The sequence below is a fragment of the Schistocerca gregaria genome, chromosome 3 (assembly GCF_023897955.1).
Source record: "Schistocerca gregaria isolate iqSchGreg1 chromosome 3, iqSchGreg1.2, whole genome shotgun sequence".
In the NCBI taxonomy this organism is placed as follows: domain Eukaryota; kingdom Metazoa; phylum Arthropoda; class Insecta; order Orthoptera; family Acrididae; genus Schistocerca; species Schistocerca gregaria.
In genome coordinates, this window is record NC_064922.1 from 246,709,231 (window position 1) to 246,727,430 (window position 18,200).

The 18,200-nt window shown below is 44.8% G+C and overlaps 2 protein-coding genes across 4 annotated transcripts in view; one reads left to right on the plus strand and one right to left on the minus strand.

Moving 5' to 3' along the window:
- The window catches only part of LOC126354414 (calcium uptake protein 3, mitochondrial-like), a 492,488-nt gene that overhangs the window by 150,136 nt on the left and 324,152 nt on the right, over positions 1-18,200 (minus strand). The window contains exon 1 of one of the 3 annotated variants that reach the window (XM_050004036.1): positions 9,686-9,778. The exons of the other annotated variants lie outside the window; for them this stretch is intronic. The gene's annotated coding sequence lies outside the window, so the exon portion shown is untranslated. Of the gene's footprint in view, positions 1-9,685; positions 9,779-18,200 lie in introns of those variants that run through there. 3 annotated transcript variants of the gene reach the window in all.
- Positions 1-18,200, plus strand: part of LOC126355325 (GTP-binding protein Rhes) — a 494,539-nt gene that overhangs the window by 3,500 nt on the left and 472,839 nt on the right. The window lies entirely within an intron of this gene.

Genomic DNA, 18,200 nt, shown 5'->3' on the forward strand with positions numbered 1-18,200 from the left:
TCTCTATATAGTCGCGCATAATTGTCACAGCCAGAATTTTATCCATAACAATCGCATAAATTTGTTCTCAACTATCGAACGTTCATCGGTTCTTACGCTTACGTTTAAATGCATATTATACTATTCATGCAGCATAGTAACAGACGTACGGAGAATAGGAAAAAAAGTAACACACATTGTGTGTTGTTACAATGAGCTTTCTTATCTGTAAAGCGGAGATTTCTTCACAATGTTTGCCCGCGACTAACGTTGCTCCATTTATAATACGAACTCTTCCGCATGTATTGTTTTCTGCTGTTTCCATATTTCAACAATACCAATAACTGATAACCCACATTATGTAACTTGACGGTGATCGTTGCTAGTCATTGAGAGATGAACCACAGATTGCTAGCGGGAGTAACCGTAAGTTTGTAATATTAACGGTAACTTTTGCCGCCCCTACTGCACAACAACGAGAGTGAAGGACAGTGCGTAACACCAAAAAATCCCAGCTTGAAAAAGAGTACATTCCTGAAGTCTTCAAATCTTTAAATAAAATAACACCAATATTCAAAGTCTGAATTACATTCCAGAAGATATGACTTCCAATTTCATGTTAACATGAATTAGGAAAACTCTGCTATGCCATGAAAGTTTTCTAAGGAAAATGTGGCTTTTCGACTATTCTTACGTGTCCTCCTGTGAGTCATCAGTATATTGATGAAAATGTGCAAGAGCGCTTCACGTAATGACGCGGTATACGCCTGAGAGAGTCAGTTTCTGATTGCGAAAATTAGCAATTAATTCAGAACGAGAAGACGTGATTACCGCGTGTGGTTGTAGTACTCCAGGCTAGGCGACTTTACATACATATGGCGCCACATCGGTTGCTGAGCGATAATGGGCAGAACAGCTGTCGTGCCGGGACACCACCTGCCCGCTCGCATTCATATATGATGGCACCGGCAGCCCATCAGCTGTGCTGGTGCTGCCTTCTTGTAGGCGACACGGCGCACTTCTCATAACAATGTTCATCTGTGATAAACAACTGCTCACTGAGATGTGAAAGCATAATTCGACTTTTCAGATACAGCGTGTCCTACATCATCTGGGTCAGTCTCAGTACTTTAGATACGGAAATAATGTTCAGAAACAAATTTTATCGGATTTATTAGCATAAAAACCATACATCAACAACTTAAGCCCATACCAACCGTTCTAAGTGACGACCGGTAGTGTTACTGCGTGCACTACGACGGGGAACATTCTTTTGCCGCTCAAATATCCCTCTTTTAAGAGCGACAGGAGGATAGGATCCGATCAGGGAGTTTTCTCTCCAGTTTAATACCTGTTTTTTGATGAGAGACAGAGCCGCATTGCAAGCAGCATTTAAACAAAATCTACCATCTTTGCTTATAAGGTTTCTTGATAGTTTGATTTGATATTAAATGATCAATCTGATATGAAATGATCAATTATCCTTACATACACGGCCTTTTCAATAACTTTTGTAAACACTGATGGCATAGAAGTAGGTCTAAAATTATCTACATTATCCCTTTCCCCTTTTTATAAACTGGCTTTACTACTGAGTACTTTAATCGCTCAGGAAACTGAGCATTCCTAAAGTAAAAATTACAAATATGGCTAATTACTGGGCTAACATGTACAGCACAGTACTTTAACATTCTGCTAGACACTCCATCATAACCATGAGAGTCCGTAGTCTCCAGTGATTTAATTATTGACTCAATCTCCCTCTTATCTGTATCACAGAGAAGCATTTCAGACATCAATCTCGGAAATGCATTTGCCAATAAACTTATACGGTTTCCTGAAGAAACTAAATTTTTACTTAATTCACCAGCAATGTTCAGAAAATTATTGTTGAATACTTTACATATATCTGATTTATTAGTAACGGAAAATTTTTTACTACAAACGGACTTTATATCGTCGATCTTGTGCTGCTGAACAGACACTTCCCTCACAACACGGACAGTTGTGCTGGAAGAGGCCATCGCCACGAGGAAGACACCAAGCATATAGCGATGCAGGTGGTCAGCGAAAGTGTTAACATAATCCACAGGTGTCAAGGTGCCTTCGTGGATTATTCACAGGTCCTACGGAAGCCCAGGCAACTTTTCCCCATTGCGTAACATTGCTTCCCACTGGTCTGCATCCGTGGCACAGGGCATGTTTCAAGCAGGCGTCCCATTAGATGGAGGCATATCCGGACATGACCATAGATCTGCTGCACAAGACACGCGGTTCATCGGATCAGGCGATACGTTTCCACTTATCCACGGTCAAAAGTCGACGGCCCGTGCCCAATGCAATCTTCGCCGACGATGTCGTTCGGTCAGCATGAGAACATGTAGCGATCGTCTGCTGCGGAGTCTCCTGTTCAACAGTGCGCGCTGAACGCTTTGCTCTGAAACACTTGTGCCTATACCAGCACTGTACTCAATTGTCAGTTCTGCCTCTTGTCGCCGCCTATCCCGCTTTACAAAGCAGGCAAGCCTCGATCCAACCTTCGCGTTCCGTGACGAGGCGTGGACGTCCAACACCTTGTCACCTACTTCTGGTGTCATCGTTCTTCAAGGACTTCACATAGAGGTTCACGAAGTTTCGCGGGAAAGATTCGCGTTCCTACGTGCCAGGCTGCAGCACTCAGGCCTTTATCAACGTCGTTTATATCAGTCGATTTCCCATTTGTGATCTGTACCGTCGCTAAAATAATTCCCTATTCGCCTCTGCTCCGCTTACATACAGGGTGTCCATAACTAGAGTTCCAGTTTCAAAATGGTGTAAAAAGAGAATCACTGCTCAGAACGACGTCAAATTTGAACTGCATATTATTGAAGCAGGCGAAAATGTCATGGAATAAAACAAATTTAACGAAAATTTTACCAATAGATGCCGCTACATGCTTCAGAATATGCACACCAACAGACGCACGGAACGCAGCTGTTCCTCAGTTTACATCCGAGACAGAAATGGGTCGTTCGCGAACTAACGGGTCCAAAGGAACGGTTCACCAAGATGGACGGGACGAGCGAGGAACGAATTCTAAGGAACGATCTTTTATAGCTCACTTCGGTCGCGGATTTCTACTTATAGTTCCCAGGAACGGGAAACAGTCGGTCTCTTTCCAGCAACGGCACGTCGGCCGGTCTCGTTCCAGCCTCAGTCCCGTTCCCGCCTATCTCGGTCTCGCTCAGTCAGACTCGTCCTTCTTCAAGTGGCCACTCATTGTAGTTCCACTGCCGACTGTTCATAGTTAGTTAGGTATCGAGTTGTAGTAGTAGTAGTAGTAGTAGTAGTTGTTGTTGTTGTTGTTGTTGTTCAAAAATAGGCTCTGAGCACTATGGGACTTAACTGCTGAAGTCATCAGTCCCCTAGAACTTAGAACTACTTAAACCTAACTAACCTAAGGACATCACACACATCCTTGCCCGAGGCAGGATTCGAACCTGCGACCGTAGCGGTCGTGGGGTTCCAGACTGAAGCGCCTAGAACCGCTCGGTCCCTCCGGCCGGCTGCTGCTGTTGGTTTCGCTCGCTTCGTACACCCACTCTAGATCTGTTTCAAATCTTTTTTCAACTGTGAACTTCTGTTTCCTTTAGTATTCTATTCAGTGTGCACGACCAGTACTTAAAATGTACACTCCTGGAAATTGAAATAAGAACACCGTGAATTCATTGTCCCAGGAAGGGGAAACTTTATTGACACATTCCTCGGGTCAGATACATCACATGATCACACTGACAGAACCACAGGCACATAGACACAGGCAACAGAGCATACACAATGTCGGCACTAGTACAGTGTATATCTACCTTTCGCAGCAATGCAGGCTGCTATTCTCCCATGGAGACGATCGTAGAGATGCTGGATGTAGTCCTGTGGAACGGCTTGCCATGCCATTTCCACCTGGCGCCTCAGTTGGACCAGCGTTCGTGCTGGACGTGCACACCGCGTGAGACGACGCTTCATCCAGTCCCAAACATGCTCAATGGGGGACAGATCCGGAGATCTTGCTGGCCAGGGTAGTTGACTTACACCTTCTAGAGCACGTTGGGTGGCACGGGATGAATGCGGACGTGCATTGTCCTGTTGGAACAGCAAGTTCCCTTGCCGGTCTTGGAATGGTAGAAAGATGGGTTCGATGACGGTTTGGATGTACCGTGCACTATTCAGTGTCCCCTCGACGATCACCAGAGGTGTACGGCCAGTGTAGGAGATCGCTCCCCACACCATGATTCCGGGTGTTGGCCCTGTGTGCCTCGGTCGTATGCAGTCCTGATTGTGGCGCTCACCTGCACGGCGCCAAACACGCATACGACCATCATTGGCACCAAGGCAGAAGCGACTCTCATCGCTGAAGACGACACGTCTCCATTCGTCCCTCCATTCACGCCTGTCGCGACACCACTGGAGGCGGGCTGCACGATGTTGGGGCGTCAGCGGAAGACGGCCTAACGGTGTGCGGGACCGTAGCCCAGCTTCATGGAGACGGTTGCGAATGGTCCTCGCCGATACCCCAGGAGCAACAGTGTCCCTAATTTGCTGGGAAGTGGCGGTGCGGTCCCCTACGGCACTGCGTAGGATCCTACGGTCTTGGCGTGCATCCGTGCGTCGCTGCGGTCCGGTCCCAGGTCGACGGGCACGTGCACCTTCCGCCGACCACTGGCGACAACATCGATGTACCGTGGAGGCCTCACGCCCCACGTGTTGAGCAATTCGGCGGTACGTCCACCCGGCCTCCCGCATGCCCACTATACGCCCTCGCTCAAAGTCCGTCAACTGCACATACGGTTCACGTCCACGCTGTCGCGGCATGCTACCAGTGTTAAAGACTGCGATGGAGCTCCGTATGCCACGGCAAACTGACTGACGCTGACGGCTGCGGTGCACAAATGCTGCGCAGCTAGCGCCATTCGACGGCCAACACCGCGGTTCCTGGTGTGTCCGCTGTGCCGTGCGTGTGATCATTGCTTGTACAGCCCTCTCGCAGTGTCCGGAGCAAGTATGGTGGGTCTGACACACCGGTGTCAATGTGTTCTTTTTCCATTTCCAGGAGTGTATTTTATAATTACGTAAACTACATAAAAATTACGTGATATGTAATACATACATCTTTTCAGGTAACAACACGACGTATGAGCTTACTTCACTATTTCGATACCCAGCAGAAGAAATACTTGTAAAAGGCAAGAGTTTCTGATATTACAAATGCGAAGGACGTCGGTGTGTCAAACACGAGTGGCTATTCCCCGTCTTTTTTTCGATTTGGTAGAAGAGCATGTTCATTGTTATGGAAGGAACCTGACTTACAACCGAATGAAGCCCGCGTTTCGTAATCGAGTGTATGGTGTCACATTTTGTAAAGAGAATACGATAACTACAACAATATTATTTCAGTGGTACAGGGTGGGGCACGAAAAATCGGCCCCGAGTACTCGACTGTTCATTGCCGCTTATCAATCCTCATCTCTTGTTTCGAAGTTGTTTGCATTAGCTTGTTATTCTTCACTGCCTAATTATTACATATTTATCTATTCTGCTCGCAGTGGTCAACAAATCGTGCGTAATTGGCGAGCAGTCTGAACTCGGGGCCGGTTTTTCGTGCGCCACCTTATATTATTTCATTGCGACACCCCACATAACGCTACAGTTGGCTCAACCAGATGCTTTGTAGAATCACGAAAATAACAAGTGTGTGAGAATCCTGTTATGAATAAAAATTCTGTAGTCCAGAGGGGAGGCAAGTGCCCCCTCTTGGCGCCTTCCATCCTTCAGGCACCTATGCTACTAATTTTCAGTTTTTCGTAAGAACCATATACCAAGCACAATGAACGATGATCGAGTGAAAATGAACGGTTCCCAAAAAGAGCTATCACCAGTGAACTAGTTCCCAAGGATGCCCATCTCTAATCCGAGACGCCCAACATGAATGTCTCCGTGAAGGATCGCGCGTTCTTTTACAATAACGGTGTTTGTTAGCCAGTAGCTCTGCAGAAGTGCCGCACATTCACGGTATCAATGAAGTGTAGTATAGAATGATGCCTGCTATCGATCTGGAAAAAATCGTTACTAAATTCTAAAAGACAAGTTCTTTTGAAGTGCAATGTGGCAAAGAAGAACACAGTTGATTCGACGTCGGTCGAAGATGTGGACAAAGCATTGCAAGAACGGTCGACCGGTGGTGTGCGAACATGCAATGGACAGATAATAGCCCGAACTTTGGCCATGCCCCCGAGCAGGTTGCACAAAATCCTACGAAGCATCCTGCATTGCTATCCATAGGAGATCACCCATACTCATGAGCTCCTTCATTATGGCCTGCGAGCAAGACAAACGGTCGGTCTGGAATTTCTTGCTCATGTGGAAATTAACAGTGAATGGCCACGGAACATTCTGTGGACAGACAAAGTCCACCTCCATCTCCAGAGACAGGTCTGCAAGCAGAACTGCAGAATTTGGGCAACGGAAAAGCCGCACGCACGTTAACCAGTACCGGTACCACTTCATTCTCCAAAGATGATTGTGTGGTGCGGATTTCGGGCACCGTTGACCGTAGAGCCGTATTTTTTCGGGAAGACGAGTCCTGCGGGCCCTGTACAGTCACTGGTAAAAGCTGTGAGATTGTTTTGCGCACCAACTTCATTCCAAGCCTTCAACAATGTGCATTTGTAGGTAGGATCATTTTTATGCAAGATGGCGCTTCTCCGCACTTTGCACAGTCAGTGGAGTGACTGCTGCAGATACTTTTCGAAAATGCTAGAATTATCACCCGTCACTTCCCTACAACTTGGCCATGCAGCTCACCTGATCTTAATCCTTATGATTCCTGACTGTGGGGTTATTGAACGATTGTGTGTTCGAATTACGAACGTAGCTGAACTAAAGGCACGCATTGGGCAACGCGATTTACACGTGAACCCTGAGCCACTGCGATTTGTTGTGCGTGCTGTGTCTCATTTTTAGCTTGTGGCAGAAAATAGTGGACAGCATACTGAACACACTATACGTTAGTCACACAACTAGTAGAAACCGATGTTTTCTTTTTATTCGGTTTTTGGTCTCAGGGCAGTTATAAAACCGATTTTTCTCATTCGATGTAGTATGACCTTGTAGTGGTGGATGGACTTACCTAACTGACAGTGCCACAACTGTTGACTGCTGAACTTGACCAGTCACGCACACTGAACAGTACGGATGGACTAATGTGCAACTCAAACCGTAGCCGCCGTACTGCGATTCATCTGTCATTTGTAGTCGTCCTCATTTACGTTGACATGCTTACAGAGCGAACTATTGCTAAAATTTTCGTTAACTTTTTTTCCCATGTCGTTTCCTCCTGTGTCAATAATATGCTGTTTGAGTTTGACTTTATTCAGAACAGTGGTTCTCTTTCAACAGCGTTGTGAAACTGGAATTTCAAAAATGAATCAAATGGCGCTCAAAACTATGACACTTAACATCTGAATTCATCAGTCCCCTAGACTTAGAACTACTTAAACCTTACTAACTTAAGGACATCACACACATCCATGCCCGAGGCAGGAGTCGAATCTGCGACCGTAGCAACAGCGCGGTTCCGCACTGAGGCGCCTAGAACCACTCGGTCACAAGAGACGCCCAACAGGAAATTACACTACTGGCCATTAAAATTGTTATACCAAGAAGATATGCAGATGATATACGGGTATTCATTGGACAATTATATTATACTAGAACTGACATGTGATTACACTTTCACGCAATTGAGTGAAACAGAGCTTGGATGGCGTGTACAGGTGCAACTGTCCATGTAGTTTCAACACGATACCACAGTTCATTAAGAGTAGTGACTGGTGTATTGTGACGAGCCAGTTGCTCGGCCACCATTGACCAGACGTTTTCAATTGGTTAGAGATCTGGAGAATGTGCTGGCCAGGGCAGCAGTCGAACATTTTCTGTATCCAGAAAGGCCTGTACAGGACCTGCAACATGCGGTCGTGCATTATCCTGCTGAAATGTAGGGTTTCGAAGGGATCGAATGAGGGGTGGAGACACGGGTTGTAACACGTCTGAAATGTAACGTCCACTATTCAAAGTGCCGTCAATGCGAACAAGAGGTGACCGAGACGTATAACCAGTGACACCCCATACCATCACGCCGGGTGATACGCCAGTATGGCGATGACGAATACATTCTTCTAATGTGCGTTCACAGCAATGTTGCTAAACACGGATGCGACGATCATGATGCTGTAAACAGAATCTGGATTCATCCGAAAAAATGACGTTTTGCCATTCGTGCAACCAGGTTCGTCGTTGAGTACACCATCGCAGGCGCTCCTGTCTGTGATGCAGCGTCAAAGGTAACCGCAGCCACGGTCTACGAGCGGATAGTCCATGCTGCTGCAAACGCCGTCGAACTGTACGTGCAATGGTTGTCTTGCAAACGTCCCCATCTGTTTACTCATGGATCGAGACGTGGCTGCACGATCCGTTACAGCCATGCGGATAAGATGCCTGTCTTGACTGCTAGTGATACGAGGCCGGTGGGATCCAGCACGGCGTTCCGTATTACCCTCCTGAACCCACCGATTCCATATTCTGCTAACAGTCATTGGATCTCGACCAACGCGAGCAGCAATGTCGCGATACGATAAACTATCGCGATAGGGTATAATTCGACCTTTATCAAAGTCGGAAACGTGACAGTACGCATTTCCCCTCCTTACACGAGGCATCACAACAACGTTTCACCAGGCAACGACGGTCAACTACTGTTTGTGTACGAGAAATCGGTTGGAAACCTTCAGCACGTTGTAGGTGTCACCACCGGCGCCAAACTTGTATGAATGCTCTGAAAAGCTAATCCTTTGCATATCACAGCATCTTCCTCCTGTCTGTTAAATTTCGCGTCTGTAGCACATCATCTTCGTGGTGTAGCAATTTTTATGGCCAGTAGTGTACTTATCTGCGTCGTCTGTCTGCATCGCCACGAGGGGGCATTCAGTCTCACATGATTACTAACATGTTGATAAACTAACGTACATATTCAACATTCTATCCACCGAACAAATAATGATGTAACGTGCCAACTGTTGTGCCTTATATTGTAAGCGCATTTAGTGTGTGTGTGTGTGTGTGTGTGTGTGTGTGTGTGTGTGTGTGTGTGTGTGTGTGTGTGTCCACGATTACCGCCGTATCTTAATTTGGGTAATACTGTTTCAGTCTGTTTGAACTGATTATATCGGAGAGGGCGGGGGGGGGGGGGGGGGGGATGACAAAGTAAAAAAGAAAAATGCTGAATAAGCGGTACATTGAATTGTAATCTTTCCAATCTGCTCACTGTGGCAATACTGGTCGTGTTCGGTCCCGCCCTGTTCTTCTCCCGACCGTCAAATCCGCTCGCATTTGTCGTCCTCTCCGGACCGGAATATCCGCTGTCGGGAAGGTCCCGAGGAAACGTGTGTCGGCCATTAACTAGCGTTGCCACAGAGTTAACGACGTTTACTTTCAACATCCCGCCTGCTTCCTCCGCCCGCCCACGCCCGCCCCCTTCCCCGCGCGCCGTCTGCCATTTCCCCCCGCCCTTTTCATACGCAGTGTTTATAAACAGCCGTGACGTCAGCAGCAGTCATTACGCGCTAACAAGCGGGGCAGACTGAGGCCAGGCGCCTGGGCCCGACTGCGGACTCACGTGGCTGTCTGCAGCAGACAGCAGCCGAGGGGGACGCGCCACAGCCCGGCAGGTGCTGGCTGCCACGAGGGAACGGCACAGTGTGTGTTTCACGCAATCTGCACGAAAGAAGAACACGACACAAATAATTTAAAGCTATATTGACCGGTAATCGACAGTGACATTTTCAGACATATGAGAAGTTCTTTCAGTGATCAGGATAGACAAATCGATAGTTAAATCAGACCAAAGTTTGTTTTACCGCCATCTTGTTTTTACTACACAGCACATTTGATCGTGATGACTGATGAGTATTTTAAGCGTCCTTTTCAAGTGCACGAACTATGAGCTTCAAAACAAACACCATCCACCCACAATCATGGTTTAACACGATTTATTTGGGCAAAAAAATTACCGGTTTCTGATTTTTTTACAAATCCACCTCCATATGGTTGTTGCATTTTTCCTCTTGTTTTCTTGATAGGGCCTCGTTTTGTATGCGCTTTTGGTTTCTTGCACTACGACATAATTTTTGGTTCACTATTTGCTTCAGTTTACTATAGAATTATTTCTTCTGATCTATCATCCATGAACCATGGACCTTGCCGTTGGTGGGGAGGCTTGCGTGCCTCAGCGATACAGATGGCCGTACCGTAGGTGCAACCACAACGGAGGGGTATCTGTTGAGAGGCCAGACAAACGTGTGGTTCCTGAAGAGGGGCAGCAGCCTTTTCAGTAGTTGCAGGGGCAACAGTCTGGATGATTGACTGATCTGGCCTTGCAACATTAACCAAAACGGCCTTGCTGTGCTGGTACTGCGAACGGCTGAAAGCAAGGGGAAACTACAGCCGTAATTTTTCCCGAGGACATGCAGCTTTACTGTATGATTAAATGATGATGGCATCCTCTTGGGTAAAATATTCCGGAGGTAAAATAGTCCCCCATTCGGATCTCCGGGCGGGGACTACTCAGGAGGATGTCGTTATCAGGAGAAAGAAAATTGGCGTTCTTCGGATCGGAGCGTGGAATGTCAGATCCCTTAATCGGGCAGGTAGGTTAGAAAATTTAAAAAGGGAAATGGATAGGTTAAAGTTAGATATAGTGGGAATTAGTGAAGTTCGGTGGCAGGAGGAACAACACTTCTGGTCAGGTGACTACAGGGTTATAAACACAAAATCAAATAGGGGTAATGCAGGAGTAGGTTTAATAATGAATAGGAAAATAGGAATGCGGGTAAGCTACTACAAACAGCATAGTGAACGCATTATTGTGGCCAAGATAGATACGAAGCCCACACCTACTACAGTAGTACAAGTTTATATGCCAACTAGCTCTGCAGATGATGAAGAAATTGAAGAAATGTACGATGAAATAAAAGAAATTATTCAGATAGTGAAGGGAGACGAAAATTTAATAGTAATGGGTGACTGGAATTCGAGTGTAGGAAAAGGGAGAGAAGGAAACATAGTAGGTGAATATGGATTGGGGCTAAGAAATGAAAGAGGAAGCCGCCTAGTAGAATTTTGCACAGAGCACAACTTAATCATAGCTAACACTTGGTTTAAGAATCATGAAAGAAGGTTGTATACGTGGAAGAACCCTGGAGATATTAAAAGGTATCAGATAGATTATATAATGGCAAAACAGAGATTTAGGAACCAGGTTTTAAGTTGTAAGACATTTCCAGGGGCAGATGTGGACTCTGACCACAATCTATTGGTTATGACCTGTAGATTAAAACTGAAGAAACTGCAAAAATGTGGGAAATTAAGGAGATGGGACCTGGATAAACTGAAAGAACCAGAGGTTGTACAGAGTTTCAGAGAGATCATAAGGGAACAATTGACAGGAATAGGGGAAAGAAATACAGTAGAAGAAGAATGGGTAGCTCTGAGGGATGTAGTAGTGAAGGCAGCAGAGGATAAAGTAGGTACAAAGACGAGGGCTGCTAGAAATCCTTGGGTAACAGAAGAAATATTGAATTTAATTGATGGAAGGAGAAAATATAAAAATGCAGTAAATGAAGCAGGCAAAAAGGAATACAAACGTCTCAAAAATGAGATCGACAGGAAGTGCAAAATGGCTAAACAGGGATGGCTAGAGGACAAATGTAAGGATGTAGAAGCTTATCTCACTAGGGGTAAGATAGATACTGCCTACAGGAAAATTAAAGAGACCTTTGGAGAGAAGAGAACCACGTGTATGAATATCAAGAGCTCAGATGGCAGCCCAGTTCTAAGCAAAGAAGGGAAGGCAGAAAGGTGGAAGGAGTATATAGAATGTTTATACAAGGGCGATGTACTTGAGGACAATATTATGGAAATAGAAGAGGATGTAGATGAAGACGAAATGGGAGATATGATACTGCGTGAAGAGTTTGACAGAGCACTGAAAGACCTGAGTCGAAACAAGGCCCCCGGAGTAGACAACATTCCATTAGAACTACTGACGGCCTTGGGAGAGCCAATCATGACAAAACTCTACCAGCTGGTGAGCAAGATGTATGAGACAGGCGAAATACCCTCAGACTTCAAGAAGAATATAATAATTCCAATCCCAAAGAAAGCAGGTGCTGACAGATGTGAAAATTGCCGAACTATCAGTTTAATAAGCCACGGCTGCAAAATACTAACGCGAATTCTTTACAGACGAATGGAAAATCTGGTAGATGCAGACCTCGGGGAGGATCAGTTTGGATTCCGTAGAAATGTTGGAACACGTGAGGCAATACTGACCTTACGACTTATCTTAGAAGAGAGATTAAGAAAAGGCAAACCTACGTTTCTAGCATTTGTAGACTTAGAGAAAGCTTTTGACAATGTTGACTGGAATACTCTTTTTCAAATTCTAAAGGTGGCAGGGGTAAAATACAGGGAGCGAAAGGCTATTTATAATTTGTACAGAAACCAGATGGCAGTAATAAGAGTCGAGGGGCATGAAAGAGAAGCAGTGGTTGGGAAAGGAGTGAGACAGGGTTGTAGCCTCTCCCCGATGTTATTCAATCTGTATATTGAGCAAGCAGTAAAGGAAACAAAAGAAAAATTTGGAGTAGGTATTAAAATTCATGGAGACGAAGTAAAAACTTTGAGGTTCGCCGATGACATTGTAATTCAGTCAGAGACGGCAAAGGACTTGGAAGAGCAGTTGAACGGAATGGACAGTGTCTTGAAAGGAGGATATAAGATGAACATTAACAAAAGCAAAACGAGGATAATGGAATGTAGTCAAATTAAATCGGGTGATGCTGAGGGAATTAGATTAGGAAATGAGACACTTAAAGTAGTAAAGTAGTTTTGCTATTTAGGAAGTAAAATAACTGATGATGGTCGAAGTAGAGAGGATATAAAATGTAGACTAGCAATGGCAAGGAAAGCGTTTCTGAAGAAGAGAAATTTGTTAACATCGAATATAGATTTATGTATCAGGAAGTCGTTTCTGAAAGTATTTGTTTGGAGTGTAGCCATGTATGGAAGTGAAACATGGACGATAACTAGTTTGGACAAGAAGAGAATAGAAGCTTTCGAAATGTGGTGCTACAGAAGAATACTGAAGATAAGGTGGATAGATCACGTAACTAATGAGGAGGTATTGAATAGGATTGGGGAGAAGAGAAGTTTGTGGCACAACTTGACTAGAAGAAGGGATCGGTTGGTAGGACATGTTTTGAGGCATCAAGGGATCACAAATTTAGCATTGGAGGGCAGCGTGGAGGGTAAAAATCGTAGAGGGAGACCGAGAGATGAGTACACTAAGCAGATTCAGAAGGATGTAGGTTGCAGTAGGTACTGGGAGATGAAGCAGCTTGCACAGGATAGAGTAGCATGGAGAGCTGCATCAAACCAGTCTCAGGACTGAAGACAACAACAACAGCATCTATCAAAGTATTTCTAAAAAGGTTTTAAAAGTGAAATGTGGTGAAAACTGACGTGCTGTATGCTTCCATGTAAGTTTTCACCCCATATCACATTTTAATAACTTTAAAACGTTTTCATAAATCCATTGACAGAGATCAGAAGAAATAATTCTACCGCAAAAAAATGGTTCAAATGGCTCTGAGCACTATGGGACTTAACTTCCGGGGCCATCAGTCCTCTAGAACTTAGAACTACTTAAACTTAACTAACGTAAGGACATCACACACATCCATGCCCAGGGCTGGATTCGAACCTACGACCGTAGCGATCGCACAGTTCCAGACTGTAGCGCCTAGAACTGCTCGGCCACAGCGGGCGGCTCTATCGTAAACTTTACCAAATAGTGAACAACAACTTTCTATCCCAGTGCAGCAAACCAATAACGGATACAAATTGAAGTCCCAGCAAGGAAACAACCATCTGAAGAAGAATGTGCAAAAAATCCGAAACCAATCGTGGATTCATCCAGATTAACCTTACTGAAGCATAGCTGTGGCTAGGTGCTGTTTGAATTCTAAACCTTATAGTATTACAGCCACATTTCTCAACATGCCAATTTCCGACGTTTATAAGCAGCGACGAACAAAATCCAAGGAGCTGTAACAATGGATGTAACTGAACACACGACAACACGACGTCCATTTCAGATGAATAAAGCGAGTGATTATTTTAAAAAAACACGAACAGCAAACCAACAAACGATTACGTTAGGTATCCTTTTTATCTGCCTGAAGATAAGGTTTGTACCACGAAACATGTTGCTCTGTCAAATAATTTCAGTAATTATGCGAAAGTTTCCGACTGGTAGCGGCTCTGAAAAACCTTCTGAAAGGAAAGATAGATTTAATGATTGAAGAGCAAGCACGGAAGGAAAGGAAGCTGGAAACCTTGTCGGTATCACTGTCAAGCAGACGGATCGCTAGCTCACTAGGCTGAGACGAAGTGTCAACCAATGGGCCTGGCCTTTCCAGTGGAACCACACAGCATTCATCTCAAATCATTTAGGAAAATCCCATAATCAGGATATCAAGTTGAAACGCTGGATCCTCTTTCTTCCGAATTTGTGTCAAGGCCTACAGATTATGTCATTAACTGTCCCATTGCGATCGGGACTTCCTACATTATGTCAAAAAGTGGTCGAAGGAAGGAGGACTAGGTTTAAAGTCCCTTCGACATCGAGGCCGTTAGGGGCGGAGCACAAGCTCGGACTGTGTCAAGCATGGGGAAGGAAATCGGCCAAGCCATTTCAAAGGAACTACCCCGGCATTTGCCTGGAGCGATTTAGGGAACTCACTAATACCTAAATCAGGATGGCCGGACGCGGGTTTGAACAGCCGTCCTCCCGAATGCGAGTCCAGTGTGCTAACCACAGCACCACCTCGCTAGGTGAATCCAGTGTGCTAACCACTGCACCACCTCGCTAGGTGAAAAGTGCTCGAAATTAATTGTTCCATTTCGAGAACACATTCTGACAGCCCCTTCTGCAAATATAGTTTTCTATAACACCATTTTGTCTAAACACGGCCGGCCGGGGTGGCCGAGCGATTCTAGGCACCACATCTGGAATCGCGCGACTGCTACAGTCGCCAGGTTCGAATCCAGCCTCGGGTATGGATCTTTGTGATGATTGTTACTGATGTTACTACCAAAAAGTGAAATAAAATTAGAGTTAACGTCCCGTCAAAAACTTGCCACTAGAGACTGATTATAATCTCAGCTTGAACACGAATGTGGAAGAAAATCGGCGGTTTGTTTCTACGTCATTTTTCTTTTTGCAGCGGAACCATCTCGGATTAGCCTAATTCGATTTATAGGAACTCAAGAAAACGATGATTTCAGTAACTGGGTGGAGGACGAAACCCTGCTCCCTACGTACCTCAGTTCAGTTTTCATCCATTGTGTGACCACGACCTGTGATCTTAATACCGAAAACGATCTTTCGGCTGCAGCTATTTGCCCGAAAATCCTGCCTTCCAGCTTTACTAAACCAGAGAGATTCGTAGGAGACCTTCTGAGAAATTTGGGAAGTCCTGGCAAACTGAAGCTGTGAGGAATGGTCGTGCTCCTGAGTCGTGCCTGGAGTGCGTTGCACTCTATCGCAAGGTTCTGGGTTCGTGTCCCAGTCAAGTACACAGTTTTAATCACTCTTAATGTTTGCTGAGTAATTCTCGAGTATTAAGCAAGCTGAAAAACTGATCGAATATAACTATGATACATCGCGTTTTTTTAAAAATATATGTCCATATTATGTCTATATTAATACGCTTCCCACAAAATGCACCCCCCCCCCTCCCGATGAACCATGGACCTTGCCGTTGGTGGGGAGGCTTGCGTGCCTCAGCGATACAGATGGCCGTACCGTAGGTGCAACCACAACGGAGGGGTATCTGTTGAGGGGCAGCAGCCTTTACAATAGTTGCAAGGGCAACAGTCTGGATGATTGACTGATCTGGCCTTGTAACAATAACCAAAATGGCCTTGCTGTGTTGGTACTGCGAACGGCTGAAAGCAAGGGGAAACTACGCCCGTAATTTTTCCCGAGGGCATGCAGCTTTACTGTATGATTAAATGATGATGGCGTCCTCTTCGGTAAAATATTCCGGAGGTAAAATAGTCCCCCATTCGGATCTCCGGGTGGGGACTACTCAGGAGGACGTCGTTATCAGGAGAAAGAAAACTAGCGTTCTACGGATCGGAGCGTGGAATGTCAGATCCCTTAATCGGGCAGGTAGGTTAGAAAATTTAAAAAGGGAAATGGATAGGTTAAAGTTAGATATAGTGGGAATTAGTGAAGTTCGGTGGCAGGAGGAACAACACTTCTGGTCAGGTGACTACAGGGTTATAAACACAAAATCAAATAGGGGTAATGCAGGAGTAGGTTTAATAATGAATAGGAAAATAGGAATGCGGGTAAGCTACTACAAACAGCATAGTGAACGCATTATTGTGGCCAAGATAGATACGAAGCCCACACCTACTACAGTAGTACAAGTTTATATGCCAACTAGCTCTGCAGATGACGAAGAAATTGAAGAAATGTATGATGAGATAAAAGAAATTACTCAGGTAGTGAAGGGAGACGAAAATTTAATAGTCATGGGTGACTGGAATTCAAGAGTAGGAAAAGGGAGAGAAGGAAACACAGTAAGTGAATATGGATTGGGGCTAAGAAATGAAAGAGGAAGCCGCCTGGTAGAATTTTGCACAGAGCACAACTTAATCATAGCTAACACTTGGTTTAAGAACCATGAAAGAAGGTTGTACACATGGAAGAACCCTGGAGATACTAAAAGGTATCAGATTATATAATGGTAAGACAGAGATTTAGGAACCAGGTTTTAAATTGTAAGACATTTCCAGGGGCAGATGTGGACTCTGACCATAATCTGTTGGTTATGAGCTGTAGATTAAAACTGAAGAAACTGCAAAAAGGTGGGAATTTAAGGAGATGGGACCTGGATAAACTGAAAGAACCAGTGGTTGTACAGAGTTTCAGGGAGAGCATAAGGGAACAATTGACAGGAATGGGGGAAAGAAATACAGTAGAAGAAGAATGGGTAGCATTAAGGGACGAAGTAGTGAAGGCAGCAGAGGATCAAGTAGGTAAAAAGACGATGGCTAGTAGAAATCCTTGGGTAACAGAAGAAATATTATATGTAATTGATGAATGGAGAAAATATAAAAATGCAGTTAATGAAGCAGGCAAAATGGAATGCAAACGTCTCGAAAATGAGATCGACATGAAGTGCAAAATGGCTAAGCAGGGATGACTAGAGGACAAATTTAAGGATGTAGAGGCACATCTCACTAGGGGTAAGATAGATACTGCCTACAGAAAATTAAAGAGACCTTTGGAGAAAAGAGAACCACTTGTATGAATATCAAGAGCTCAGATGGAAACCCAGTTATAACCAAAGAAGGGAAAGCAGAAAGGTGGAAGGAGTATATAGAGGGTCTATACAGGGGCAGTGTTCTTGAGGACAATATTATGGAAATGGAGGAGGATGTAGATGAAGATGAAACGGGAGATACGATACTTCGTGAAGAGTTTGACAGAGCACTGAATGACCTGAGTCGAAACAAGGCCCCGGAAGTAGACAACATTCCATTAGAACTACTGACGGCCTTGGGAGAGCCAGCCCTGACAAAAGTCTACCATCTGGTGAGCAAGATGTATGAAATAGGCGAAATACCCTCAGACTTCAAGAAGAATATAATAATTCCAATCCCAAAGAAAGCAGGTGCTGACATGTGTGAAAATTACCGAACAATCAGTTCAATAAGTCACAGCTGCAAAATACTAACACGATTTCTTTCCAGACGAATGGAAAAACTAGCCGACCTCGGGGAAAATCAGTTTGGATTCCGTAGAAATACTGGAACACGTGAGGCAATACTGACCTTACGACTTATCTTAGAAGAAAGATTAAGGAGAGGCAAACCTACGTTTCTAGCATTTGTAGACTTAGAAAAAGCTTTCGACAATGTTGACTGGAATACTGTCTTTCAAATTCTAAAGGTGGCAGGGGTGAAATACAGGGAGCGAAAGGCTATTTACAATTTGTACAGAAACCAGATGGCAATTATAAGAGTCGAGGGACATGAAAGGGAAGCAGTGGTTG